Here is a 17040-nt window from a genome sequence, read left to right on the forward strand (position 1 = left end):
TTCTGCGAGAAAACAGAACTCCCAGGGGGTTCTGCGCAAAAACCAGGGACCTAAACATAATTAAAGCATAGACTCAGGGACTAACACACTAAAACTCTAGGGCTGGACGGCGGGTTCAATTTTGAACAACTCCAGGGGGCCGAACAGAAGAAACAGGATTAAAACGTAAATACTTTTGAACTAAAGAGGACCGCGGTTGATTCTTGAAAAGCACAGGGGCTCTTTAGCAAAGTTACCGGCACTGACCGTTACGCTGCCCTTTGACTCGCACGCGGGACTGATTTGGGCCACTGGATCTACATTGGACGGCTCAGGGCGCGGGGTCGCGAGGGGGCAGCGGCGCAGACCGCCGGAGCTGAGTCTCCGCGGCGGTGCTTCAACGGGACTTCGTCGGAGCAGGCGATCTGGGGCGACAGCGGGTCTTTTGACCTACGGTTTGGCCGTAGAGCATGAGCGCGGGATGGGTAATCCACTGGTGGGCTCAGGAAGGAGCGGCATCGGCCGGAGGGGATGGCTCGCGGTGACAGGCGGCTCGGGTTCGCCGGCATACCGCGGGGGCGCGGTTCCGGCCCCTGGGGTGACCCACTGGCCACAATATCGGGTGCAAAAGGGAGTGCAGGTTGGGGTGGGGCTCACCTAGGCCCGAATCGAACAGAGACGGCCTGCTGGGGGCGTGACGGCGGTGTCCGGCGGTGAGGGCGGTGCGGTGCTCGTGGACGGGTCGATGCGGCGATGCTCCCGGCGTCTGGATCTCACGGTCGGGCTCGGGGTCGATCTGCGAAGCCGAGAGGTGGGTCAGGGAGGCGTGAGGCTCACCGGTGACGAGCAATTGCTCGAGAGCAGACTCACCGGTGGTAATGTCTTCGGGGTGAAATCTGGCGCATGTAGGGCTTCGGATCGGGGACAATGGCCTCGGTGATGTTCCAGGAGTCGAAGTGATGCTGCTGTGCGGCTCCGGCGGGGCAGGGGTGGGGCAGAACGGAGTGGCCTCGTCGGCGCAGAGGCTCTGCGCGGCGGAGCGGTGCGGAAGCGGCGAGCTAGGGTTTGGGTGGCGGCGGGGTAAGGCAGAGGGTGTGGGGAGGGTCTGCGGGGCCAATTAAGGGCGGGGGTCGAGGCCTCGGCGTGCGGGCCCAGAGGAGGGGAGGTCGCCGGGGATCTCGGGCCGTTACGCGCCGGGGAAGAAGGAGGAGAGGGGGAAGAGGGGTGCTGACGCGCGGGGCCGGCCTGGCAGAGAGAGAAAGGAGAGGAGGGCGCGCGAGCGGGGAAGAACGGCGCCGACAAGCGGGCCCGGGTAGTTAGATAGAGAGAGAAGGGGGCCGGCGCTAAGGGAGCTGGGCTGAGCGCGGCCCACGCGGAAGAAAAGAACTGGGCCTCGGGGAGAGTTTGGGCCAGGGAAAGGAGAAGCGGAAAGGGAGCCCGTGAGAGAGGGAGGGAGAGGGCTTTTGGGCTGGTGACTGGGCTGCTGCTCTCCTTTCTTTCCTTTTCTTCTTTCCTTTCTCTTTTCTACACTCAAACCATTCAAATAAATCTATTTTAATTCAAATAAATTTGAATTCAAACCCTATAAACTCAACACAATTAAAACAATGCTCCAGCATGAATGCACAAGCAAGTTGATCCTATAATAAATTTTAATTACTTGCGTTATAAAATTACTTTAAATGCAAGATAAATTAGAGAAAACCCTGAAAAATTTATTTGAGCCCAAAATAAATTCCTTAAAATTTAGGGAAAAATTACACTAGGGTGTTACAATCACCAAGGCGTCAGCAACCGCTTTTCTCAAGTCAATCGTGTGCCGGTTCGGGGTCCCGAACCAAGTCATCACTGACAATGGGACTGAGTTCATGAGCCAATACTTCCAGGAGTACTGCGAGGACATTGGCATCCAGCTCTGTTTCGCCTCAGTGGCGCATCCCAGGAGCAATGGCCAAGTTGAGCGGGCTAACGCTGAGATCCTCAGAGGGCTCAAGATCCGGACCTACTGTGATCTTGAGAAACATGGCGCAAGATGGATTGATCAGCTTCCGAGCGTGCTGTGGGGAAACCGGACCACACCCAGCCGGGCAACAGGGGAAACCCCTTTCTTCTTGGTCGGCTGAAGCGTGCCTTCCCTCGGAGATCACCATGGGTGTGGCAGAACCAACTTGAATTATACCGACTCAAGTACGCGAGTCCTCACCGAAGGGCTACCTCGCACTTCAAACGGTATAAAACCATTGGTCTGTCGGGTAACGTCCTGATAAACCACCGAACTCAGGATCCAACAAGGTACCTCACACGAAGGTGAGTCCAGAGATACAATGCCAAAATATCTTACACCACAGGCAGTTACATTACAACAATGTACAAAACATCATTAGCTCCCACAGAGGAGAGATTATTACAAGACAGGTTTTAGTTTTTAGTCAAAGCAGCGGAATTTGAAAAGCGTAACCATTATACACGTCGTCATTACAGATATTATGCTAGCCCTGGCATAATATCACTCGGCGGAATCGGTGTTGGCCGGGGACGGATCCCATTCCACGGACCAACCATCAGGCAAAGGGTAGGGCCACGGTGTAATGAATGCTGGCTCATCAGAAGGATTACCTGAATTAAATCAACAAAAGCAAGGCTGAGTATACTAATACTCAGCAAGACTTACCCGGAATTGGGTATACCTTAGCCCATAACTAAACTCATGAAGGCTTTTAGCTTTAGGTAGAGTTTTCAGCTGAAAAGCAACAAAGAGTAGATCCTTATTTCCAACTTTTAGCTTTCAGGTTCTAGTGGATTAACCATTCTAGGTAAGCACCTATAACTAATCAAGCATGGTAAATCTTTAATCAAGCACCATCTTTGATAATCATAAAGTTGCTCTTGTTACTCTATGTGGTAAAGGGAATAAGCAGTCTCATACATCGTGAGAGGCGGACGATTCTGAATCGAGATTCAACCCTTGCAAGGTAAACCTAACACACACGCTTGGAACACCACAGGGTCGTTCCGAAGCAACCGTTTGCCTTTCATTCCGACTCGTGGATCAGGGCCACCACAAGCGACTGCAGGTCATACGCACATCCAAAGTGCAGGACGTACGTCTGTAGCGCGACTACAAAACCCGTACTCCTGGTTGCCCAGCAACACGTATGCCTACACGTCGAACAAAGTAACCAAAAGAAGCAAATACATGTGGTGGGGGGTATGTCCACTCCTCGGGCCGATCGGTTACTAGGCTTACCGCTTACCATATTTCACAGCATGTGGCTAGTACTTTCAAACACTTAGCCACCGCTACCACACACTGCGACCTTATCAAATTCCACAACACAGACGGGGTATCATCTCAACTATGATACCTCACAACTCCCGTCCGTCATCCTTATAATGATAGTAGGAATGTAAACATTACAATTCCTATATCGCGCGAGTGACAGGAAATCACTCGACTTCTACCGGTCCTATAAGCAAAGCAGCTAGTCGGACTCAAGTTCTAGTGTTCAATACATTGGTTTCTAGAATAATGCAACTAAGTTTCCAAACAATTCCTAAGAACTTAATGCATAGAGATATACATAAATAGTATAGGTTGCAGTGTAATAAAGTAGGGGTTATGTCCGGGGCTTGCCTTCGTTGGTAGGGTTGGGGTTAGTCAAACTATTTTCTTCCGAACCTTGGTTCGGGGCTTCAGAGAAATCCGCGACGAGATTCCCGGAGTCTTCAGAATAACCTCCTTCTTGATCCGGAATCAGCTGATAGTCCCCGTCGGCGAGAGTGGTCGAGTCTACATGATATGCAAAAATGAAGTTTAATGGACGCATACATTGGTAGGTCAGTTCACGATAAAGTTGCAATCTAATCTTAAGAAAAATTACATTACGATGATAAGTTAACTACCCTGCACTGGGCAGTCATTTATCGAGTATTAGTTGTTTTATTCAAATCCATTAGACAACGGGGTTGATTACACTAATTAACTAATTAGTAGCATGGAGCAACAAGTGGGGTGGTTTTTAACATTTATATTTAAAAAGCTTTACATATTGACCTCACAATTTATATGAACTTTAAGTTACTATTACCTTATAAACCAAATATATTATATCTAATTTAATTAACATCTAATTCTTAGTTGAAAATTTAATAATATGTTGCAATAATTCAAAACAGAACATTAACATATTTTTCATGATTTTTTGAACATATGAAAGTGTGTTTATTAATTATATTATGTAAACTACACATTATTTTTAACAAAATCTATACAATAAGAAAATATTACTAGAGTACAAGGCTAATTATTTTTCTTCAATTCTACATGTTAAAAGAAAATTATCAGCACTGGTTTTACTAATTTATCAATTTTCTATGAATTACTATGTATTTCTTAAGCCTACAAGCAACTAACTTTGATATTTAAATTAGGTCATCAAACATTCAAAAACTGAAGTCGACCTTTAAAGCAAAGTTGCAGATCTTTGTCTAAAGATTCCAACAAAATTTAGTTTACTATTTTATGATTTTTCCTTGAAGAGATATGGTATTTCTAAGTTGGCAGCAAAATTACATAAGGAGGTCCTTTGGTTACTATTTGCCTGAGTCTATGGCTTTGCAGGAAACCCCCTGTGTTTCTAAATCTTCTAACCCGAGACCCCTGGGCTGGGAACCGAACAGAGCAGGACAGAGGGCTGCCGTGTTCCGGCGACGGCGGTCACCGGCGGTGAGGTCCAAGGGGAGGAAAAGGAACAGGAGCTCACGAGGGTTCTTATGCACCACGTGTCGAGGGCTGAGGTGGTCGGAAGAGTAGAGTTCGACGGAGACCCGAGACGACGGCGGCGGGGTCAACGTCGACGGCGAGGCTCCGGCGATGAACGTCGGCCAGTAACCTGCGCACGAGAACCAGTGAGTCGCGGGGAACGTGTACGTGCCATCAATTGAAAGAAAATATGCTGGATCGAGAGGAATTGCCGGAGACCGAAGCAGCGGCGGCGAGGGAAAGATTCCGGCGATCGTCGGGGAGCCGATGTAAGGCCTTAAGATTCAAATTGGTGGGTCGTGGAGCTTCCTAATGATGATGTGGTGCTGATTAGTGGGTCGTGGTGGCGCGGGGTTGCTCGGAGCAAGCTGCCCACGGTAGGCAGGAGGCGGCGGCGGATGGCGGCCGTCGGGAATGAAGCTCGGGGGTTCAAGTGGGAAAGGGAAATGGCCAGGAAGCTGCGCGAGGATGATGTGGAGCTAAGGATTGGGTTAGCATGGGCGGAGCAGCGGTGGAGAGATGAGTCGACGGTGAGCTCAAGCTCGCCGGCGTTCGGGTAGCACGGGCAACAGCGTTCCGAGGCGTGGAAGTGGAAAAAGAAGAGAAGAATGCTACCAGTAGCTCAGTGAGGTAGTTGTAGTGCTCAAGCGCGCGCTAACGCAGGACTGGGCGCTTGACTGGGGGCTTGCCACGACGGCGACTCGGTGGCGGCCGAGCAGCGACGGCGCGCGCGTGGCGAGCGCAGAAAAGGCCAGGGGAAAAGAGGAGCCGAGGTGGGGGAGGTAGAGGCGACGTGTGGATGATGTAGCAGCTGGAGGTGGAGCTCGGGAAGCTGTGCCGGCGGTGGACGGCGGCGACAGGAGCAGAGCAGAAGGGGGAAGCGGCGCGGTCAGAGGAGGAAGAAGCAGACTGGAGTTAGAGGGACTAGTTTGTGAATCCCAAAAAGTCCAGGGACCCCTCTGCAAACTAAAATTTTCCCACTGCTACAAAGGTCAAATGGAAAAGTGCTCAACATGAAAGTGGTAGAGTTTTTCAAACTCTACAATATTGTTTTAAGGCTTGGGTTTAAAATCTTAAAGGGTACGGTTTTATTTTGAGTTTTTGAACATAATTCGAATTTTAAACTTTATGTGTTAATTAAAGTAAAATGCCCTAATGTTTGGGGTTTTTTTTTTAAGTTTTTCTGCAGTAATCATGACTAGCTCTTTTTACACTTTAGTCCTTAGGTAAAACTAAGTTTTACTTTTATCTTTTTACCATTTCACATGTAAGTCCTTATATGTTTGTATTAATTACATAAAGGTCCTTATTTTCATATAAAGTCCATTCCCCTTAGTGTTTATTTAACTTTTGATCTTTTCTTTTCTATAGCCATCTGAAATTTGACACTTAAGAACATTTTCACACAATTGCACATAAGAACTTATGAAATCCATAATTTGCTATTACACCCCTAGTCTTTTGTACAAACCTTAACATACATACAACACACTAATACCTAGTGTCCAGATTCTAATTACAGGAATGTTACAGCCTCCCCCCCTTAAAAAGAATCTCGTCCCGAGATTCCGAAGCTGAATAGAACAGAATGATTAGATTTGGGAATTGGCTTGAAGGAAATCTGGAAAATTCCGTTGAAGATAAGACTCAGTTTCCCAAGTCGCTTCTTCTTCGGCGTGATGATCCCATAAGATCTTGTACATCTTAACTGCCCTTCTTCTAGTGAATCTCTCCTTAGTATCCAGGATTCGAAGAGGTTGTTCGATGTACGACAAATCAGGTTCAATCTCAATGGCACATGTCTCAACGATTTCCGTGGGTACTTTGACACACTTCTTAAGTTGAGAGACATGGAATACATCGTGAATAGCAGCCAATTGAGACGGAAGGCAAAGTTTGTATGCCACTGGGCCACAAACGTTGAGAGTTTCAAAGGGTCCGACATACCGGGGTGCTAACTTCCCCTTTATGCCAAAGCGTTGGACGCCTTTGGTAGGTGATACTCGGAGATATACAAAATCTCCTATCTGGAATTGTAGAGGTTTCCTCCTCTTATTTGCATAGCTCTTTTGTCTGGACTGAGCGGTTTTAAGGTTAGATTGAATAACTTTAACCTTATCTTCGGCTTCAACGACTAGGTCTGGTCCGAAAATTTTGCGTTCACCGGTCTCTGACCAACTCAAAGGAGTTCCACATCTGCGACCATATAACGCTTCGAAAGGAGCCATTTGAAGACTAGCTTGATAACTGTTATTGTAGGCAAATTCAGCTAGAGCAAGGCACTTGTCCCAACTTGTACCATAGTGAATAATACAAGCTCGGAGCATGTCTTCAAGAATTTGGTTAACTCGCTCAGTCTGCCCATCAGTCTGGGGATGATATGCAGAGCTTCGAATCAATTTAGTCCCTAGAGCTGATTGCAATTGTTCCCAGAATCGTGCGATGAATTGGGACCCTCGATCAGAGATGATCGTTTTTGGAACCCCATGTAATCGAACGATCTGGTCCAGATAGACTTCGGCATACTTTTTAGCAGAGTATGTAGTATGCACAGGAAGGAAATGAGCTGTTTTTGTGAGTCTATCAATGATCACCCATATGGAGTCATATTTTTGAGATGTGTTGGGAAGACCAACAATGAAATCCATGCTAATGTCTTCCCATTTCCATGACGGAATGGGTAATGGCTGAAGTGTACCAGAAGCCTTGAGATGACTGGCTTTGACTCTCTGGCACGTATCACACTCGGATACATATTTGGCAATTTCTCTCTTCATTCTGGTCCACCAAAAATGTTGCCGAAGATCTTGATACATCTTGGTGCTACCAGGATGAATAGAGAATTTGGACAAATGTGCTTCGTCGAGAATCTGTTTACGAAGTTGATGATCCTTAGGCACAACAATTCGATTGTTGAACCATAGGACTCCTTAATGATCCGTGTGAAAACATCGATATTTAGCTTCTCCCTGGGATAGCTTGGATTTGATAATTTTGACACCCTCATCATGTAGCTGCGACATGACGATTTTATCCTGCAGAGTAGACTCAACGAAGATCAAGTTTAAACTACCTTGGGAAACAATCTCAAGATTGAGTCTCCTCATTTGATGGCAAAGAGTGTCATTAAAGGTGGATATGGTTAAGCAATGACAATGTGACTTGCGGCTAAGTGCATCCGCAACCACATTAGCTTTGCCCGGATGATAATGTACCTCAAGGTCATAATCTTTGATTAACTCCAACCAACGCCTTTGCCTCATATTTAGATCAGCTTGAGTGAAAATATATTTGAGGCTCTTATGGTCAGTGTAAATGTTACATTTAGCACCCATAAGATGATGTCTCCAGATCTTGAGAGCGTGGATAACTGCTGCCAATTCAAGATCATGTGTTGGATAATTTTGCTCATGAGTCCGAAGTGCTCGGGATGCATAAGCAATAACCCGGTTGTTTTGCATAAGAACACAACCAAGGCCAATTCCAGAAGCGTCACAGTAGACATCAAAAGGCTGGGTACTATCTGGCTGAGCTAGTACTGGAGCAGTCGTCAGAAGTTTTCTCAAAGTGTGAAATGCTTCCTCACACTTATCATCCCAACGGAACTTAACTTCTTTCTTAAGTAATTCGGTCATGGGTTTAGCTATCTTGGAGAAGTCTGGAATGAATCGGCGATAATATCCTGCCAATCCAAGGAAACTTCGTATTTGATGGACTGAAGTGGGAGGATTCCAGTCCATAACTTCTTGAACTTTGGTTGGATCAACCGATATGCCTTGACTAGAGATAGTATGTCCCAAAAATTTCACACTATCCAGCCAGAATTCACATTTTGAGAATTTAGCATAAAGGCGATGATCACGTAGTCGTTGAAGAACGACACGTAAATGATTAGCATGGTCTTCCTTGGTTCGAGAGTATATCAGAATATCATCGATGAAGACCACGACGAATTTATCAAGCTCCGGCATAAATACGGAATTCATGAGATACATGAAATATGCCGGTGCATTAGTAAGTCCGAAGGACATAACCAGATATTCATAAAGTCCATATCTGGTTGAGAAGGCCGTTTTTGGAATGTCACTAGGCCTGATCTTGATCTGATGATAACCAGAGCGTAAGTCAATCTTGGAAAAGACCTTTGCTCCAGCTAGTTGATCGAACAAGATATCAATGCGGGGAAGAGGATACTTATTTTTGATGGTAACCGCATTGAGTGGACGGTAGTCGACACATAGCCTCAGACTATCGTCTTTCTTCTTGACAAAGAGAGCAGAACAACCCCAAGGTGAAGCACTTGGACGTATATATCCCTTATCAAGAAGATCTTGAAGCTGAATTTTCAGTTCTGCTAATTCATTTGGAGGCATGCGATACGGCCTCTTTGAAATAGGAGCAGTGCCCGGTTGAAGTTCAATGATGAACTCGATGTCTCTATCTGGGGGCATTCCAGGCAAGTCGTCTGGAAAGACATCGGGATATTCACATACTATCGGAATATCCTTGACTTTGACATCTGTGATAGCATAAGTACAAGGATGCAAATATTCTGGCCGAGGCAGATAAAGGGTGGTAATCCCATAGTATGGTGAATTGATTTCAACCACTCGGGAACAGATATCTAACTGGACTCGATGCTTAGTCATCCAGTCTGTCCCAAGTATAACATCAATATCCTCTAGACTGAGTAAAACCAAATCAGTTTTGATTTCTTTACTACCTAACTGAAGTGGCACATTTCTACTCATTTGGTTGGAGGTGATTTTTCCTCCAGGGGTAGAGATCATATATGATCCCTGGATAGAACTAGATTCAAGTCCTAGCCGGGTACCACAGTTGTTACTAATAAAGCTATGTGTTGCTCCGGAATCAAACAAAGTAACAACTGGCTTATGGTAAATAGAAAATGTACCCGACATGATGGGAGCTCCATCTGGAAGTTCTGCAAGAGTGGTGAAGTTCATTCGTCCTTGCCGGACTTGCATCACCTGCTTCTTGCCCTTATTCTGATTTCCCTGGGTGGAGCTCTGCCCTTGATTAGGTTTCTTGGGCCGCGGGCAATCTCGGATGAAATGATCCGCACTTCCGCAATTGTAGCAGCGATAGTTGCTGCCTTTCTATGGCACTTGCTGAATATTTGGCCGTTGGCCAGCTTGTTGTGCTTGTTGCGGGGGCACAGGAGGTCTGAACCTTCCTTACTGCTGAGGCGGCCTAAAAACCAATCTACCCGTAGGAGCATTGCGTTGTGGTGCCCTGGGCGGCGTATTGGAAACAACCCGATACCTCGGTGGTTGAACACTCGAGGGTCCAGCAGGGTTCTTCCGTTTCTTCTCGGCATAATGCGCCACAATGCAGTCTTCCTGAGTTAAGGCCATGTTAACCAACTCACTGAAAGTATTTGCCTTCACAAGGTTCAGGCGTTCCTTGAGTTTGGTGCTAAGGCCTCGGCGAAAACGGTCTTGCTTCTTGGTATCATTATCTGCATGATACCCTGCATACTGGCACAGATGATTGAAATTCTGTGCGTACTGCAGAACTGTATTGGCACCTTGGGTAAGAGCCAGGAACTCATTAAGCTTTCGCTCCAATAATCCTGCGGGAATATAATGCGCTCGGAAGGCGACCCGGAATTCATCCCATGTGATGACATGCCCTGCAGGTTGCATGGCATAAAAATTGTCCCACCAGATTCTAGCAGCACCACGAAGTTGTTGAGCAGCAAAAGAAGCCTTGCTAGAATCCGCACAAGGTATGGTCAGGAGAGCGAACTTCGATTCAATGATGTGGAGCCAGGCATCGGCATCCAATGGTTCCTCGGCCTTACTGAAGAAAGGCGGTTGGGTACTGAGGAAATCTTGGTAACTAGCCACAGGAGGATTACGATCATCACGACCTCCTCAGAATTGATGCTGCTGGTTTTGCTGGGCTTGTACCAGCAGGTTGAGCAGTTCCGTTTGCCGAGCCATGACTTCGGCAAGGTTGGGAGGAGGTGGTGGCGGTTGTTGAGAACCGCTGGCCTGATCAGCCCGGAAACCCTCCGGGGTTCCGCGTGTGGCTCCAACCATCTGAAACAAAGGAGATGTCCATCATTAACCATATAGCCTTACTCCCAATTTCAGAAGATATAACAAAGCACATACTCCATTCAATCATCTCATTTCAGAATCATAAGGATAATGAACAGGATGATAAAACAAGAAACTTATATTACAATATTGGTTCTATTTGTTCTCCGCATCGTACATCCGAAAGATCTCTACGCAGGCCATCTATGTTACAACAATTGGCATGAGATCTAGCTAAGTTACACACTCCTTAAGTTATTACACTCCCCATAGGTTACATCTAGATAGTCGACGATTTGCTAAACTAAAAATCGTCGAAGTTGCCTACAGAAGATTGACTGCCAGAAGAAGAGTGATAGGGACTAAGAACTGGATCCCCATGCTCAGAGTCAATCTCTGAAACACCCTCAATCTCTTCTGGGTCTTCTTCTTCTTCTTCTTCAGGTACTATGGGTATAGCGGGAAGTATCGGTTGCTGCTGCAATTCCTCAATGTGAGCCTGGGCATCATCAGCCACAAGTATCAGATCATGAATTTGTGCCTGTAGAAACTCAATAACAGTGTCACGCTGAGTGATAATATGATCACTCTCATTGATCTGATCTTCACGATGGAGGATTGTCTCATCTCTTGCTGCAATAATTTCATCCTTCTGAGTCACCAAAGCTTGTAATTCTTCTATTTGGGTTACTTGATGGTCAGCGTTCCGATAGTGGCTTTGAGCCACACCAGTTATCTGACTTACCCCATGACACAGTAGCATTTGATAATGATATTGCACATCCATGAACCTGGTAACCATACGGACGGTTTCTTCAGCCAGATCCCCTAGCAGATGACCATGATGGTCTGTCCGAAAATCCCAGTCCGTATTGCCCGGGTCTATGGTAGGAAATAACCCAATAGGATATGCGGCAACTTCAATTGGATGCTGATTGCAAAAGAGTTTGATAGCTTCTAAAGCAGCAGTTTCAAGAGTATCCACTAGACGATATCCAACCACTTCCACTTCTATGGGAGGCCATAAGGAGCGGAAAGGGTGTTGAGGAATTATCATCTTAACCCTGCAGCGGGGAACTCCTTCTTCACGATACTCTACCCCATCATACAGAGGGGGCTCTGTATAATGAAACATACTCAAGGATTCCCACAAAAGACGAGGAAATCCCTCCCAATGTAAACCATTGGTGTGAAAGTGCCCCTCCTGATCCCAAAAGGTATTAGCAGGAGCAGCCATCTGCGACAACAATGCAAATGTAAGATATTTTTACCCTGTTGAGAAAATTTACAAGGTAAAATGGATTAAGATAGCTGATTCTGATAACAGCAAAGGCTGTAAGTCAGATGGATGCCTAAGATACTCAACTAAAGATTCTTACTTACCCAAATTAAGAAATACCAACATATTGCCTATTTCTTAGGAAGCATCAATTTAAACATTCAATTTAGTTGATTAATGGATTATGCATGCACGTACTAATCGATCTCACAACCAAAAGTAACTGCCAAGTAATCTTGGTCTTACGTAGTTAGTTACGGTGGCCCAATATAATTACGTCTCTCCCTATTAACTAGTCGGTAAACCCTATCCGTCCTAGTTTCGGAATCGTGGTTAGTGTACCTGCAGAAGACCACAATGCATATATATATATATTCAATGAACCTTTCATGCCAGCATGTCATGAAAGCGTCCCCATTCATTACTGCTCACTATAGAAACAGCATCTGTACAATTACCGCCGTACAGACAACGTTAACATACGTTATTGAAACAACGTATTCACGGGGGTACCGCAAAATGCGGGGGTATGAACAGCGATCGCCATACCCTGCGCCGAACCATATACTCCCAATGTAATCAACCGAAATTGATACATTGGCAGCATCTCAAGTAGGCCACTGCTTGAGAAACATCGTTCGGTTCGCATCACCGACAGGAAGGCCAAGCTCCCTCAGTTGGCTGAGGATCCTTACCTTCTTACCTCACGATCGAAGATGTCGTTACAGAAAGTAAGGTTGGGTTGTGCATAAATCTAAGTTTCAACAGAAAAGTAATGCTCGAAGTCAGAAATATATATATATTACAGCCACCTCTAATTCCCATAATAACATTACCCTAGGGCTTTACGTACTATACATAATCCTTAACGAACCAACGCAGTTTGCAAATATTTGTTTAATCAATCTTTATACTAAAAATTACTTTTTAAGGCTAATTATATCTCCAGAGTACTCTTGTTAGCTCTGATACCAGCTGTGGCAGAACCAACTTGAATTATACCGACTCAAGTACGCGAGTCCTCACCGAAGGGCTACCTCGCACTTCAAACGGTATTAAACCATTGGTCTGTCGGGTAACGTCCCGATAAACCACCGAACTCAGGATCCAACAAGGTACCTCACACGAAGGTGAGTCCAGAGATACAATGCCAAAATATCTTACACCACAGGCAGTTACATTACAACAATGTACAAAACATCATTAGCTCCCACAGAGGAGAGATTATTACAAGACAGGTTTTAGTTTTTAGTCAAAGCAGCGGAATTTGAAAAGCGTAACCATTATACATGTCGTCATTACAGATATTATGCTAGCCCTGGCATAATATCACTCGGCGGAATCGGTGTTGGCCGGGGACGGATCCCATTCCACGGACCAACCATCAGGCAAAGGGTAGGGCCACGGTGTAATGAATGCTGGCTCATCAGAAGGATTACCTGAATTAAATCAACAAAAGCAAGGCTGAGTATACTAATACTCAGCAAGACTTACCCGGAATTGGGTATACCTTAGCCCATAACTAAACTCATGAAGGCTTTTAGCTTTAGGTAGAGTTTTCAGCTGAAAAGCAACAAAGAGTAGATCCTTATTTCCAACTTTTAGCTTTCAGGTTCTAGTGGATTAACCATTCTAGGTAAGCACCTATAACTAATCAAGCATGGTAAATCTTTAATCAAGCACCATCTTTGATAATCATAAAGTTGCTCTTGTTACTCTATGTGGTAAAGGGAATAAGCAGTCTCATACATCGTGAGAGGCGGACGATTCTGAATCGAGATTCAACCCTTGCAAGGTAAACCTAACACACACGCTTGGAACACCACAGGGTCGTTCCGAAGCAACCGTTTGCCTTTCATTCCGACTCGTGGATCAGGGCCACCACAAGCGACTGCAGGTCATACGCACATCCAAAGTGCAGGATGTACGTCTGTAGCGCGACTACAAAACCCGTACTCCTAGTTGCCCAGCAACACGTATGCCTACACGTCGAATAAAGTAACCAAAAGAAGCAAATACATGTGGTGGGGGGTATGTCCACTCCTCGGGCCGATCGGTTACTAGGCTTACCGCTTACCATATTTCACGGCATGTGGCTAGTACTTTCAAACACTTAGCCACCGCTACCACACACTGCGACCTTATCAAATTCCACAACACAGACGGGGTATCATCTCAACTATGATACCTCACAACTCCCGTCCGTCATCCTTATAATGATAGCAGGAATGTAAACATTACAATTCCTATATCGCGCGAGTGACAGGAAATCACTCGACTTCTACCAGTCCTATAAGCAAAGTAGCTAGTCGGACTCAAGTTCTAGTGTTCAATACATTGGTTTCTAGAATAATGCAACTAAGTTTCCAAACAATTCCTAAGAACTTAATGCATAGAGATATACATAAATAGTATAGGTTGCAGTGTAATAAAGTAGGGGTTATGTCCGGGGCTTGCCTTCGTTGGTAGGGTTGGGGTTAGTCAAACTATTTTCTTCCGAACCTTGGTTCGGGGCTTCAGAGAAATCCGCGACGAGATTCCCGGAGTCTTCAGAATAACCTCCTTCTTGATCCGGAATCAGCTGATAGTCCCCGTCGGCGAGAGTGGTCGAGTCTACATGATATGCAAAAATGAAGTTTAATGGACGCATACATTGGTAGGTCAGTTCACGATAAAGTTGCAATCTAATCTTAAGAAAAATTACATTACGATGATAAGTTAACTACCCTGCACTGGGCAGTCATTTATCGAGTATTAGTTGTTTTATTCAAATCCATTAGACAACGGGGTTGATTACACTAATTAACTAATTAGTAGCATGGAGCAACAAGTGGGGTGGTTTTTAACATTTATATTTAAAAAGCTTTACATATTGACCTCACAATTTATATGAACTTTAAGTTACTATTACCTTATAAACCAAATATATTATATCTAATTTAATTAACATCTAATTCTTAGTTGAAAATTTAATAATATGTTGCAATAATTCAAAACAGAACATTAACATATTTTTCATGATTTTTTGAACATATGAAAGTGTGTTTATTAATTATATTATGTAAACTACACATTATTTTTAACAAAATCTATACAATAAGAAAATATTACTAGAGTACAAGGCTAATTATTTTTCTTCAATTCTACATGTTAAAATAAAATTATCAGCACTGGTTTTACTAATTTATCAATTTTCTATGAATTACTATGTATTTCTTAAGCCTACAAGCAACTAACTTTGATATTTAAATTAGGTCATCAAACATTCAAAAACTGAAGATCTTTGTCTAAAGATTCCAACAAAATTTAGTTTACTATTTTATGATTTTTCCTTGAAGAGATATGGTATTTCTAAGTTGGCAGCAAAATTACATAAGGAGGTCCTTTGGTTACTATTTGCCTGAGTCTATGGCTTTGCAGGAAACCCCCTGTGTTTCTAAATCTTCTAACCCGAGACCCCTGGGCTGGGAACCGAACAGAGCAGGACAGAGGGCTGCCGTGTTCCGGCGACGGCGGTCACCGGCGGTGAGGTCCAAGGGGAGGAAAAGGAACAGGAGCTCACGAGGGTTCTTATGCACCACGTGTCGAGGGCTGAGGTGGTCGGAAGAGTAGAGTTCGACGGAGACCCGAGACGACGGCGGCGGGGTCAACGTTGACGGCGAGGCTCCGGCGATGAACGTCGGCCAGTAACCTGCGCACGAGAACCAGTGAGTCGCGGGGAACGTGTACGTGCCATCAATTGAAAGAAAATATGCTGGATCGAGAGGAATCGCCGGAGACCGAAGCAGCGGCGGCGAGGGAAAGATTCTGGCGATCGTCGGGGAGCCGATGTAAGGCCTTAAGATTCAAATTGGTGGGTCGTGGAGCTTTCTAATGATGATGTGGTGCTGATTAGTGGGTCGTGGTGGCGCGGGGTTGCTCGGAGCAAGCTGCCCACGGTAGGCAGGAGGCGGCGGCGGATGGCGGCCGTCGGGAATGAAGCTCGGGGGTTCAAGTGGGAAAGGGAAATGGCCGAGAAGCTGCGCGAGGATGATGTGGAGCTAAGGATTGGGTCAGCGTGGGCGGAGCAGCGGTGGAGAGATGAGTCGACGGTGAGCTCAAGCTCGCCGGCGTTCGGGTAGCACGGGCAACAGCGTTCCGAGGCGTGGAAGTGGAAAAAGAAGAGAAGAATGCTACCAGTAGCTCGGTGAGGTAGTTGTAGTGCTCAAGCGCGCGCTAACGCAGGACTGGGCGCTTGACTGGGGGCTTGCCACGACGGCGACTCGGTGGCGGCCGAGCAGCGACGGCGCGCGCGTGGCGAGCGCAGAAAAGGCCAGGGGAAAAGAGGAGCCGAGGTGGGGGAGGTAGAGGCGACGCGTGGATGATGTAGCAGCTGGAGGTGGAGCTCGGGAAGCTGTGCCGGCGGTGGACGGCGGCGACAGGAGCAGAGCAGAAGGGGGAAGCGGCGCGGTCAGAGGAGGAAGAAGCAGACTGGAGTCAGAGGGACTAGTTTGTGAATCCCAAAAAGTCCAGGGACCCCTCTGCAAACTAAAATTTTCCCACTGCTACAAAGGTCAAATGGAAAAGTGCTCAACATGAAAGTGGTAGAGTTTTTCAAACTCTACAATATTGTTTTAAGGCTTGGGTTTAAAATCTTAAAGGGTACGGTTTTATTTTGAGTTTTTGAACATAATTCGAATTTTAAACTTTATGTGTTAATTAAAGTAAAATGCCCTAATGTTTGGGGGTTTTTTTTTTAAGTTTTTCTGCAGTAATCATGACTAGCTCTTTTTACACTTTAGTCCTTAGGTAAAACTAAGTTTTACTTTTATCTTTTTACCATTTCACATGTAAGTCCTTATATGTTTGTATTAATTACATAAAGGTCCTTATTTTCATATAAAGTCCATTCCCCTTAGTGTTTATTTAACTTTTGATCTTTTCTTTTCTATAGCCATCTGAAATTTGACACT

This window comes from Panicum hallii, chromosome 2 (genome assembly GCF_002211085.1).
Source record: "Panicum hallii strain FIL2 chromosome 2, PHallii_v3.1, whole genome shotgun sequence".
NCBI classification, from domain to species: Eukaryota; Viridiplantae; Streptophyta; class Magnoliopsida; order Poales; family Poaceae; genus Panicum; species Panicum hallii.